Source organism: Cervus canadensis, chromosome X, assembly GCF_019320065.1.
Source record: "Cervus canadensis isolate Bull #8, Minnesota chromosome X, ASM1932006v1, whole genome shotgun sequence".
Classification (NCBI taxonomy): Eukaryota; Metazoa; Chordata; class Mammalia; order Artiodactyla; family Cervidae; genus Cervus; species Cervus canadensis.
In genome coordinates, this window is record NC_057419.1 from 26,681,934 (window position 1) to 26,694,956 (window position 13,023).

At 39.3% G+C, this 13,023-nt stretch overlaps 1 long non-coding RNA gene across 3 annotated transcripts in view; it reads right to left on the reverse strand.

The window, feature by feature from the left end:
- Positions 1 to 4,149: 4,149 nt before the first annotated feature.
- Positions 4,150 to 13,023, reverse strand: part of LOC122434521 — a 26,171-nt gene continuing 17,297 nt past the window's right edge. For all 3 annotated transcript variants that reach the window (XR_006267395.1, XR_006267396.1, XR_006267394.1), the window contains 2 exons: positions 7,139 to 7,325; positions 4,150 to 4,718 (listed from right to left, as the gene is read on the reverse strand). This is a non-coding gene — a long non-coding RNA (uncharacterized LOC122434521). The remainder of the gene's footprint in view (positions 4,719 to 7,138; positions 7,326 to 13,023) is intronic.

Here is a 13,023-nt window from a genome sequence, read left to right on the forward strand (position 1 = left end):
ATAGATATAGATACATAGATACTGTCAAATATAGCACATGTAGGGACTTCCCTGGTGGTCCTGTGGCTAAGACTACATGCTCGCGATGCAGGGGGACCAGGTTCCAACCCCAGTCAGGGAACTAGATCCTGCAAGCTGCAATTAAGAGTTCACATGCCACAAGGAAGATTGAAGATCCTGCATGCTGCAACTAAGACCTGGTGCAGCCAAATAAATAAATGTTAAAAAAAAAATAGCACAACTAAAACCACCAAATCGATAAAACAGTATTTAGTAAGACTTTGCAGTGCATATAAAAACAGTTCTCAAACTGGGAGCTTCCAAATTCAAAGACTGATATGAAGCTCATGGGAAAGTGAAAAAGAGAAAGTTATTAACATTTACAATCACTGGTTATTACACTGGGGTTATAGATGGTAGTGACTGCTTAGAAGTGATTATTTCATACCACTTTTAGGAGGATGACTTCAGTTTTGTTACAATGGCCAGAGGCATTTATAAGAAATAACCTAAGTTAAGTTGTGCTTATGTTCATGGAAAAAAGCTAGACTCAGTTTTATTTCCATGGCTTCTATGGTTTTGTCTGCTCAGGGAATCCTCAAGTCTAGTCTCCATTTTGTATTTATGTTTAGCAGTTCCCCCCTTTTTGGTCCTTATCTCAGCAAGTTAAGAGTGTGACCAACTAGTTTAGCACTGCTCTTAGTGACCACTGTTGATGCAGCCAGGCTGAGGCATCACACATTCATTGTTTGCAATAGTTGAGTCATCAGGACAGAGAGTCATGTAGTTGCTGTTACCAACAGCTGCATCATCACAGACCTGGGAAGTCAGATCACTGAGTTCTTCAAGTTGTCTAATCCTGATGGATATCATTTAGTGTATGAGAGGCTGCCAAAGGCATTTAAAACCCATAACAGCCAAGAATTTTTCAAATTCTCCAGGGCAGAGATTCCCAGGAGCTAAGATTTAACCAACTAAATTCAAATGGGTTGTAACCAACTTCAACCTTTAGCTTTCTGAGTCAATCTATCTATCTAAATTTTTTTTACATAGGCACAACATGATGTATTAGCAATCATATATCCTCATGATTACTTAGGACAGGATGAACATGAGGGTATTTTGTATTTTAGCTCAGGAGGTGGTGCTGTAGGTACACTTCCACCTAAGTTAGGCCTCTATATGATGTGAGCAATAAGGCAATTTAATACGAGGCATTTCTATGGAAATAAACGAAAAAGAAGGGTTACTAGTTCAAGCAAATTATAAATTCAGTTTGTTTGGGGATCAGTCAGTTGAGAACATTTCTAGATTTGAATCTGAAGCATCATTAGGGGGTGAAATAAGGACGGCAGTTTCAGTTGGTCGGTTTTCCTGGTTTGCAGACTGTGTTTGATGTCATCAGGTATTCCATTGAACTTTCTTGAGTGGTCCATACAGCAACAAGCATGAAGGCTGTCCTTACGTGATCTGTAGTAATGATTTCCCTGAAGCTTACAAGTAAATAACAAAACCTCAAAGACAATTAACAGGACTAGAATCTGATCATGAACACAACATACTTTTCTATACTTACCTGATAGGAGAGATACTATGATAACCATAGTTTTCTACTGAAATAATTTTTTCCATAGTCATTCCATTTTTTTCAAAGATATTTATAGTGAAACTAATTTCTTTATAAAATAAGTCATCTTGGGACTTCTCTGGCTGTCCAGTGATTAAGATTCCATACTTCTGTGCTTCCAGGGGGAACAGGTTTGATCCCTGGCTGGGGAACTAAGATCCCACATGCTGCATGGTGGGGGGGGAAACTTTAAATAGAGTCATCTCATTAAACTTGGATTGATTATTTACATAAATGTAATTCTATGCAGATTCTCAAATATGACATTTCAGTCAAAGCCTTGGTAATATCCAAGGGGCTTTACTGGCTCCAAACTCAACTTTGTTGTTGTTTAGTTGCTAAGTTGTGTCCAACTCTTTTGAAACCCCATGGACTTCAGCCTGCCAGGCTCCTCTGTCCCTGGAATTTCCCAGGCAAAAATACTAGAGTGGGTTGCCATTTCCTTCTCCAGGGACCTTCCTGACCCAGGGATTGAACCTGCGTCTCCTGTGTGGCAGGCAGATTCTTTACTACTGAGCCACGTTTGGTTCTTTAAAATTGTCTGGTAATAAGGAATTTCAGATTAGGCCTTTAAAGTCTCTTTAGGCTAAGAAGCCAAGATAAGGACTTGTCTAATTACATCCTGCTACAAGAACAAATTCTTATTGGCTTTATATAAAGACAATCAGAAAAATCAGAGGTTTTTTTTAAGTATTTATTTATTGGCTGCATCGAGTCTTAGTTGCAGCATGTGGGATCTTCATTGGGCCAGATTTGCTCTCTCGTTGTGGTACACAGGCTCCAGAGTGCCCGGAGTAGCTCTGCAGCATGTGGGATCTTAGTTCCCTGACCAGAGATTGAACCCACATCCCTTGCATTGCAAGGCAGATTCTTTAACCACTAGACCACCAGGGAAGTCCCCAAAATAGGAGTATTTTAATAAGAGTTTCTGAATTGTTGAGGGATTAGGTAAAAAGAAAAAGACAAAAGTGTTTCAATTTTTGTTTACAAAAGCATACTTTATCAAATTGCTGTCATGTTATGAATAGCTTAAAAGAGAGGAGCAAAAAGGGTCTTAAATCTAGAAAACAAAACATTAAACAACCAGCAATATTTCAAATGAAGTCATAAAAATTATAATCATCTTAATCAGTTCATTCAGTCTCCTATTTTTAATTTTTGTTTTGCTTCATCTTAGGTTAGTAGCTTTATGAATCAATCAGTTTTCCAGTAGAGTCTTAGAAATTCCTATCCAGTGCAGTGTTATTATCTTAGAGTTATCAGAAACCTGTATTCTAGAGTACTTGTTAATGTCTTTTCCAAGAATCTCTTTGAAGATGAAGCATTTTTGCTGGTAGCTGATTATAAATACTTTCAGAGAGGAATCAAGAGAAAAACAATAACTATGACTGACAGAAGACTTAAAAACAAGCATGGTTTACGATCTGGTGAGAGGCCACCAAAAAGTGATGCAATTGAGAAGCAAACTATTATTTTATGCATACATTATTATAAAATAATAACTAGAATTTTGACTGATCACATTATACCAGGACATATCAGATTTTTTGGAATTTTATATAATTTCTATAATACATATTAATAATACATACTATGTAAATATAATCTAAGAAGGACAAACATTACTTTTTATTTGACAATGTTTCCTATGGAAGTTAATATCAAGTAAGCCTAAATAAACTGAGATTTCTCTTTCATAAGAAGAAAGAGCAAATCTTCAACATCACTCATTATTAGAGAAATGCAAATCAAAACCACAATGAGGTACCATTACACGCCAGTCAGGATGGCTGCTATCCAAAAGTCTACAAGCAATAAATGCTGGAGAGGGTGTGGAGAAAAGGGAACCCTCTACACTGTTGGTGGGAATGCAAACTAGTACAGCCGCTATGGAAAACAGTGTGGAGATTTCTTAAAAAACTGGAAATAGAACTGCCATATGACCCAGCAATCCCACTTCTGGGCATACACACTGAGGAAACCAGATCTGAAAGAGACACGTGCACCCCAATGTTCATCGCAGCACTGTTTATAATAGCCAGGACATGGAAGCAACCTAGATGCCCATCAGCAGATGAATGGATAAGGAAGCTGTGGTACATATACACCATGGAATATTACTCAGCCATTAAAAAGAATTCATTTGAATCAGTTCTAATGAGATGGATGAAACTGGAGCCCCTTATACAGAGTGAAGTAAGCCAGAAAGATAAAGAACATTACAGCATACTAACACATATATATGGAATTTAGAAAGATGGTAATGATAACCCTATATGCAAAACAGAAAAAGAGACACAGAAGTACAGAACAGACTTTTGGACTCTGTGGGGAGAAGGTGAGGGTGGGATGTTTCGAAAGAACAGCATGTATATTATCTATGGTGAAACAGATCACCAGCCCAGGTTGGATGCATGAGACAAGTGCTCGGGCCTGGTGCACTGGGAAGACCCAGAGGAATCGGGTGGAGAGGGAGGTGGGAGGGGGGATCAGGATGGGGAATACGTGTAACTCTATGGCTGATTCATATCAATGTATGACAAAACCCAAAAAAAAAAAGAGCATAAAAAAAAAGTCAAAAGATTAGAAATAGTTCATCAAATAGAAGCATAAGTCACTATGAAATAATACTTAGTTATCCATTCACCAAAGTGACAACTGAAAGATTTCAAAGGCAAATATACAAAGTTAAGTAGCTGTAAAAAACAAAAACAAACAAACAAAAAAAAAAACCTTAGCTTTTAAAACTGAAAAGACTCTGTTTTCCTAATTAATCAAAGATCTGACAAAGACAATTTGGAATACAGGAAACATTTCCCATGACAGAGAATCCTTGTTTCCTAGGCAGGTTACATTAAAGGTAAAGAAAAACCTTTTATAATATTTTATTTAAAACAGACCAATAATCTAAGAAATTTTGTGATTTTAACAGAAAGAAAATTAAACTCTAGTTTTTTATTTTAAAAATCTCTGTATAAATCTATTCAATTTAGCCAGCTGTAACCTCACAACATAAAATTTCTTTTCCACAAACCTTTTGCATCTTTCTATATCCATTTAGGTTTTATCTTCTTCTTTTTCCTTTTTTATTCTGAAAAAAAAGTTTATTTTAGACATTACTCTTTCTCCTTAACAAAACTATATCCTATATTCCTCACATACTCCTCAAATAAAAATACATCCCACTATAGATCAACTATACTTCAGTTTTTTTAATTTCAAGTTCAGGCCTCATAATAAAGGTTACTTTGATGCTTCATACTCCTAGAATCAACAAAATCTTCACTATCATATTGATTTCTTCCAATCAATGTGAGAGAGAGCAATGTCAGTTTTCCTTTCTTTGAATCAAAGTAAAAAAATGCATGGGCAGAATAGTTTAACAAATAATGTTCATGTGCTGTTGGCTGTCAAAGAGTTAGAGGGAAAGAAAAAACCAGCCACCAGCTCCTCTTCCCTGCAACACACTAATCCACCAGCTCAGGTAGTTTTGTGTCCTATTCACTTGTGCAGTAACTATTGCTTGTATCCATGCCATGCAAACGCGGTCTATTATTTTCAGGATGTAGGACACACCTCTACATCCTTAGCAAGGAAATGGAAGAGCCAGTCTCATAATGAATGAGCAATTTTGCACTTGGAAGGGACTTATATACTCGAGTTTAGATAATGTGTTTAATTTCCTTATGCCAGATATTCAGGGGTTTTATGGGCAATGGATAGAAGCTGTGTTGACAGAATTAAAGGCTATGTGACTGTGACAAAATTCAGAATATCTCAATTCTACTGTGTTTTGGAATTTGAAGGGAGAAGAAAAGTATATAGAAAAAATATGCAAACACTTACTGAAAACTGTTTGCTCTTTTTTTTTTATTCAAATATTTTATGGAATTGTTTTTATGAGGAAATGGAATAAACCTGTACTGATTTTTTAAATCTGATTTTCTTCCCTTACTTTTTATACAAAGTTGTTTTCCTTCATTCTTCATTGTTTGTTGTAGCTCTAATTTTACATATTGTTTATAAATTTTAACTATGAGTAATCTTTAACTTCCCAGGGAAAATTAGGAAGCAGGCAGTAGTGAGCTATTTATCACATATTTAGCATCTCATAGTAAAATAGCAAATTTATAAAAACATAATTATGTAAATTTGTATTTTTAGAAATATGCTTTTCATAGTACAATTTTAATGTGGTTTTAATGTGACAAAAGACATATTTATTAATAGACTCAAATATCCTTTGTCTCTGTAAAAATTAAGAAAAGGAAATAAATTTAAATTTATGTTCAGTGATCAATGTCTTAGTATACTATCTTATTTGGAAATGAACTAGATATAAATATTAATTATTTAGTTTAGCTTAGTGTAAACTTTTATCTTATTTACATTTATTTAAATTACTTGTTTTTAACAATTATGCTTAGATTAGACATCAAACAGCTAGCCATCATGTTAAGTTATTTTGTAACATAAAGATAGCATGAGCTTATTTGACAAGCAAACATTTAATAATAACAATTCCAAAAATATGCTTGTTTTTATTAAACCAACAAACTTAAACTAGCTTTTTTTCATCAAGGATTTTTCTGATCATGTGAACTTGAAAACAATTGGGTTAGAGTTTCTATTTCTGAAAAGTTTTAGGAATACTTAATTTATATAAGCACTTATTTCTCTTTATGCCAACTAAATAGAATTCTTTTAAAAATATCATATATACATGGGAATTCCCTGGTGGTTCAGTGATTAGAACTTGGCACGTTCACTGCTTGGGGCCCAGGTTCAATCCCTGGTCAGGGAACTAAGATCCCATTAGTCAAGTGGTACCGCCAAAAAAAAATCATAAATACATAATACACATACATATATGGATATACCTAAACAAGTAGGCAGATACAGAGATATTACAGTTTTCATTTTTAAATTTTAGCTATGTCTCAAGTATAATAATACAAAATGCAAAAGAATCTGAATCCAAACTGTATTTCTTGCCAACAGACTAAATTAAGGTTACCTGTTCAGATGGCCAAAGTTTTTTTTAACTATAGACTGTGTGTGTGTGTGTGTATGTGTGCATGCACATTATAAAAATTCTTTAAGAAAAGCTATTTTTGGAGTCAGCTGGTCTCTTAGAAACTTCTGCATACCAATCAAAGAGTATTTTCCATTGTCTCTGAGAAGTTTGTAATCCTCTTTTCAAGGGCACCCCTTAAAGTAGACTATATTATCTAAGTTAGAGTTTCCCCAAAGTGGCCACGATAATTCCAAATTATTCTTTGTAAAGTTCACTCATTTTGCCAGAAAGGCACAAGATTATGGCCCACGGTGATTATACATACAAGAAGCAGGAATCTTTAAGCGGGGAGGAGAATGAGATTTAGACAAGATAGAATCTATCTCTGCCTTTAGATAACCTGAAACAATCCATGAGGTGCTAGTAATCCTACTGCTGCCTAAATTCCAGGGAATCACAGGTTTTCTCCCCTTACAGACAGGAGGGGGACTTACCAAGAAGCTAGAACAAACAGAATACAGGTATGCATGATAAAGTTGGCGAGTTCAACACACAAAGAAAGCAGCAAGGTCGGTGAGAACGCACTGACTCCTTGGGTCCTGTGGGGACCAGCAGGTGGTTGCTCACTGGCTTCAGAGTTGTTGAAAGTCTTATTTGGATCCCACTTCTGATGCCAGGAAACTGTCAAAAATCCAGAAATAACACAATTAAGATTCCCTGGTGGCTCTGTGGTAAAGAATCTACCTACCAATGCAGGAGATGTGGGTTTGATCCCTGGGTCAGGAAGATCCCCTGGAGGAGAAAATGGCTACCCACTCCTATTCTTGCCTGGAAAATTCCATGGACAGAGGAGCCTGGAGGGCTACAGTCACGGGGTGACAAAGAGTCAGACATGACTGAGCACACATGTACACATGTAACATAATTAAAACCACCAAATCAACAAATAGTATTTAATAAGAGTTTGTTGTATACATAAAAACAGTTCAGGGGCTTCCCTGGTGGCTCAGTTGTAAAAAAAGAAAAAAAAATCCGCTTGCCAATACAGGGGACACAGGTTCAATCCCTGATCCAGACAGATTCCACATGCTGTGGAGCAACTAAACCCATGCTCGACAACTGTGGAGCCTGTGCCCTAGAGCCCACTTGCTGCAAATACTGAAGCGTGTGTGCCCTAGAGCCCGTGCTCTGCAACAACAGAAACCACCACAATGAGAAGCCCACACACCACAACTAGAGAGTAGCCCCCACTTCCCGCAACTAGAGAAAAGCCTGCACAGCAACAAAGGCCCAGCACAGCCAAAAATAAATCAATAGTTTTTAAAAATAAAATAAAAAGTTTGGGACTGGGGGCTTCTAAATTCAAAGATGGATACGAAGCTTGGGGGCATTAAATTACAGCAGGGCTTATAAAGTGAAAATGAGAACGTTATTAACGCTTAAATGACTGGTTATTACAATGGGGGGGGTCCAAGGTGGCAGGGGATTGGTTAAAAGTGATTACCTCATACCATTTTAAAGACGATAACTCAAGTTTCTTTTATGATTGTCACAGGCATTTACAAGAAATGATCTAGGTTAAGTTTCACTTGTTTTCATGAAATAAGCTAGATTTAAGTTGAGCTTACTGGCTTAAATGGTTTTCTCTGCTCAGGGAATTCTCAAATCCCGCCTCCATTTTGTATATAATTTTAACCACACACACATGCACACGCACACACACACATACTAAGAGCAATCTGCATTAATAGACTGAAATAAATGTCTTGGACCAAGTCTGCCAGAATATGGGTTTGCTCGTAAAGGGCACATTCATGGCCCCTGGAGGTACTGCAGTCTAGTGTTGGGAAACTAGAGAAACAGTGTCACTCTCTGGAAGCCCAAATTGAATACTTCAGAGATTGGAGTTGCTCCAAGTCTAACTGAAGTCTGTGGTTTCCAGTCTGGGACTACAAGGGTTGAGAAACACTCTGAGTGAGGGATTGGGTGACAGGGAATCAGAGAGGAGTTCACTGTTGATGAGACATGCTCATCAATCATTCCTGGACCAAGAAACCCACAGAAACCAAGCTGCTTTTGGCGCTGCCTCCTCCTGCCTGCAGTGAACCTGCAGATGCTCTGCATTCCAGCACCGCCAGCCCACACCACAGAGGACTAACGTCAGCCAGAGCCAGTCTTCACCAGTTCCTGAGCTTCCCCTCCCTCGTGCTGACGCCACCATGATCACGTCTCCTCCCCATGTGCCTCCCTTCTTCCTCCTTCGTCACCAGAGACACACATAGAGAGTCAATGACATTTGAAGGACTAAGAATACAGAGATGAAAAAAGCACAGTCCTGCACAAGAAAATGCATACAGCCTAAAAGAGAGAGAATCGGAAACAAATCAATATAATATGACATTAACTCTAATGGAGGAATATGCAAAACACTCCTGGTACAGCAAGAGTGAATTGTTCCTGGGCAATGTGATGTAGGCAGTATTTTCTTCACCCACTATATTTGTTCCGTATTGCTGCTGTAACAAATTACCACAAACTATGTGAGTTAAAATAACACAAATTGATTATCTTACAGTTCTGGATGTCAGATGTCTGACACAGGACTCAGTGGACAAGCTGGGTTGGCAGGGTTGTTTTCCTTCCTGGAGATTCTAGGAGAGAATTCATTTCAGAATCCCCTGCAGTCCAATTCTGCAGATGGTTTTTAGTTGGCCAAAAGGCTCTTATAGTCTCAGTCAGAGAAAGTAAAGATAATGAACAGGAGGAATTTTTCTGATGAATTCTATCTTGCTGCTGCTGCTGCTAAGTCACTTCAGTCATGTCCAACTCTTTGCAACCCCATGGACTGTAGCCCACCAGGCTCCTCTGTCCATGGGATTCTCCAGGCAAGAATACTGGAGTGGGTCACCATGCCCTCCTCCAGGGGATCTTCCCAACCCAGGAATCGAACCCACATTTCCTGCATTGCAGGTGGGTTCTTTACTGATGAACCACCAAGGAAGCATATTCTATCTTAAGTTCCTTAAAAGTAATCAATAGAGCCAATATTAATTTAATCAATTTATTAAGCACCTACTATAGGCCAGGTGTTTTGCTGGGTGCTGAGGCTACGACAATCAAACAGAGAGAGTTCCTGACCTCCAGGAATCCACCACCCAAAGACAAAAAGTAGAAATGTTATCAAATACACTGTGACAAGTGCTCCAATGAATACTGTGCCATAAGATCTCAGAGGAAGCAATATAAATAATGCATTCTGCTGGGAGGGAGAGTTGGAGGAGTCTTGGTGAGGACATAGGCTAGTGGCCTGTAGAATCACAAGAAGAGGTGACATTTGAGAGTTCTTCCCTTAGACAAAAAGAAACTAAACTATCCAAATTGAATTTTCCAGTTTCATAAATAAACTTGATAAAGAGGTTAAGAATGTTTTCCAAGGAGTTAAATGGGAATGTTTGTTGTTTTTCTGTCTCACATTATCACACATACCTGGCTAATTAAAATACGTCATTTGAATTAAAGGTACCCACGGAGGGTGGCCAGGTATCAATGTTATCAGTGTACCCACAGCCCAGCTGCTCATTTCCCAACAATGAGTTCCCTGAGTGACCTAGCAGTGTCACCATCACGACCGACCATATGCTGGAGGCAACCAGGGCTCTGTGTCCTCACTGGAAGTGAGTTGCACAAGCAAGATAACCCTTTCGCTGCATTCTCAGAGGACTTAGTCCCACACCCAGGGAGAAGTAATGTGCCTGTCTCAGTCAGGATGGTTCTGAGCTGAGCCCCAGATTGCTGAGGGAGATTCACGGCTTGCTAACATGGACTTTGTCCCTGGGTGGACAAATCTCCAAGCCATCTCCTCCATGTGTCATGTTTGCTCAAGTCAAGATGCATCTATCAAGTGCCTACTCTATGAGAGAAATCCTGCCTGATGATAGAGCCACAAGACTGAAGACAACAGTCCGTGCTGCAGAGGAGCTCATATCTGGCTTCCTGACTCATCCCACAGATGAGGAAACTGAAACTGAACTTTCTGGTTTCTTTCTCTGGTCTGCTCATGCTGTATTCCCTTTACTGAGTACCTTACTCCCTTCCTGTATTCACAGAGCCCAACTGAAGTTCTACTTCTAAGAGGATTTCCTGACTCTGTAATCATTTACTTTCTCTACATTTCTATTTCACTAAGTCTGTATCTGGCAACTTATTATACTTTTCTCTGTATTATTTCTTTAATTATGTAAAGTGTCCATCATGGTACTCCAATGATACTGCAAGCTTCTAGAAGGCAGGAGTCATCTTTTAAATTTCAAACCTGGGCACATAATTAACTCTCAACATCTAGTCAAGATTTAACTGATTGGATGATGGAAACCAGCTCTCGAGCAGTAATAGGAGAAGAGGAATGGTAAGCAATGTTCCCACCTTTTAAAGGCTGGTTTGGTCCTAATACAGCCTTTAAAAACCAGCTGCACTGGGCTTAAAGAACGTTCCACAAGAGCATAACATAAAAATGAAGGGGTCCACATTACAGGCCATATTCACAATTTCTCCAATTAGAGATTGGGTCCACTGCAGTAGAAAAAAAATAGATGATTTATTACAGCCATGTGCACGCATGCTAAGTCACTTTAGTTGTGTACAACTCTGTGCGACCCCATGGACTGTAGCCCACCAGGCTCCTCTGTACATGGGATTCTCCAGGCAAGGATACTGGAATGGGTTGCCATGTTCTACTCTAGGGGATCTTCCCAACCCAGGGATCAAACCTGTGTCTCTTCTGTCTCCTGCATTGGCAGGCAGGTTCCTTCCCACTAGGGCCACCTGGGAAAGTGAAAGTGACTCAGTCGTGTCCGGCTCTTTGTGACCCCATGGACTAAACAGTCCATGGAATTCTCTAGGCCAGAATACTGGAGTGGGTAGCCTTTCCCCTCTCCAGGGTATCTTCCCAACCTAGGGATTGAACCCAGGTCTCCCTCATTGCAGGTGTATTCTTTACCAGCTGAGCCACAAGGGAAGTCCAAGAATGCTGGATTGGGTAGCCTATCCCTTCTCCAGAAGATCTTCCCGACTCAGGAATTGAACCAGGGTCTCCTGCAGTGCAGGCAGATTCTTTACCAACTGAGCTATCAGGGAAGCCAACAATGTAAATGTCAACCTCAAAAGTTAGCCTCCCCAGAATCCTAAATTTAATTTAACCAATTTATTATCCATGCATTAACCTAAACATTTTGAGACTTTTTTTTTTGGCCAACAGCCTTGTAGGATTTTAGTTCCCCAACCAGGGACTCAATTGGGCCCTCCTCAATGACAGCGAGGATCCTAACCATTGGACCACCAGGGAATTCCCCACTTTGAGACATTTTTAAATTAAAAATAACTTTTTTCTTATTGGCATAAAGGACTGTTTTTTCCTCCCTCTCCCAGCCCTATTCCTAGGGTCTGGCACCTCCTAGGAAAGCCCGATTAACAGAAGTAGGTATTTAGTAGGGAAAGAGACAGCAACTCTTTGCAGCATTACAATGCCTGAAAGGACATGAAGGTTGGCAGTGGGAAAGGTCTGACTTTTCATAACCATGGTTAATGGACTCTTTATTTTCTTTCCTTTTCTACCTACTTGTAGGATTCAAGCCCAAGGAAATTTAATCCTTTTCTGACCCCTGGCCTGTCTCATCCAGGAACTGGATGACGAACACCTTGCTGACGGCCATGGAGTGGAAGATGAATGAAGGGCTGGGTTTTCCCCACAGGCTGGAAAAAAGGCAAGTCCGGTACTTTCTTCTGAAGTGGTTTGCCATTCCCTTTTCCAGTGGACCACATTCTGTCAGACGTCTCCACCATGACCCGTCCGTCTTGGGTGGCCCCACACAGCATGGCTTAGTTTCACTGAGTTAGTATGAAAAGGCAAAATGATAGGATACTGAAAGAGGAACTCCACAGGTCAGTAGGTGCCCAATATGCTACTGGAGATCAGTGGAGAAATAACTCCAGAAAGAATGAAGGGATGGAGCCAAAGCAAAAACAATACCCAGTTGTGGATGTGACTGGTGATAGAAGCAAGGTCCAATGCTGTAAAGAGCAATATTGCATAGGAACCTGGAATGTTAGGTCCATGAATCAAGGCAAATTGGAAGTGGTCAAACAGGAGATGGCAAGAGTGACCATCGACATTCTAGGAATCAGCAAACTAAAGTGGACTGGAATGGGTGAATTTAACTCAGGTGACCATTATATCCACTACTGTGGGCAGGAATCCCTTAGAAGAAATGGAGTAGCCATCATGGTCAACAAAAGAGTCCAAAATGCAGTACTTGGATGCAATCTCAAAAATGACAGAAAGATCTCTGTTCGTTTCCAAGGCAAACCATTAAATATCATGGTA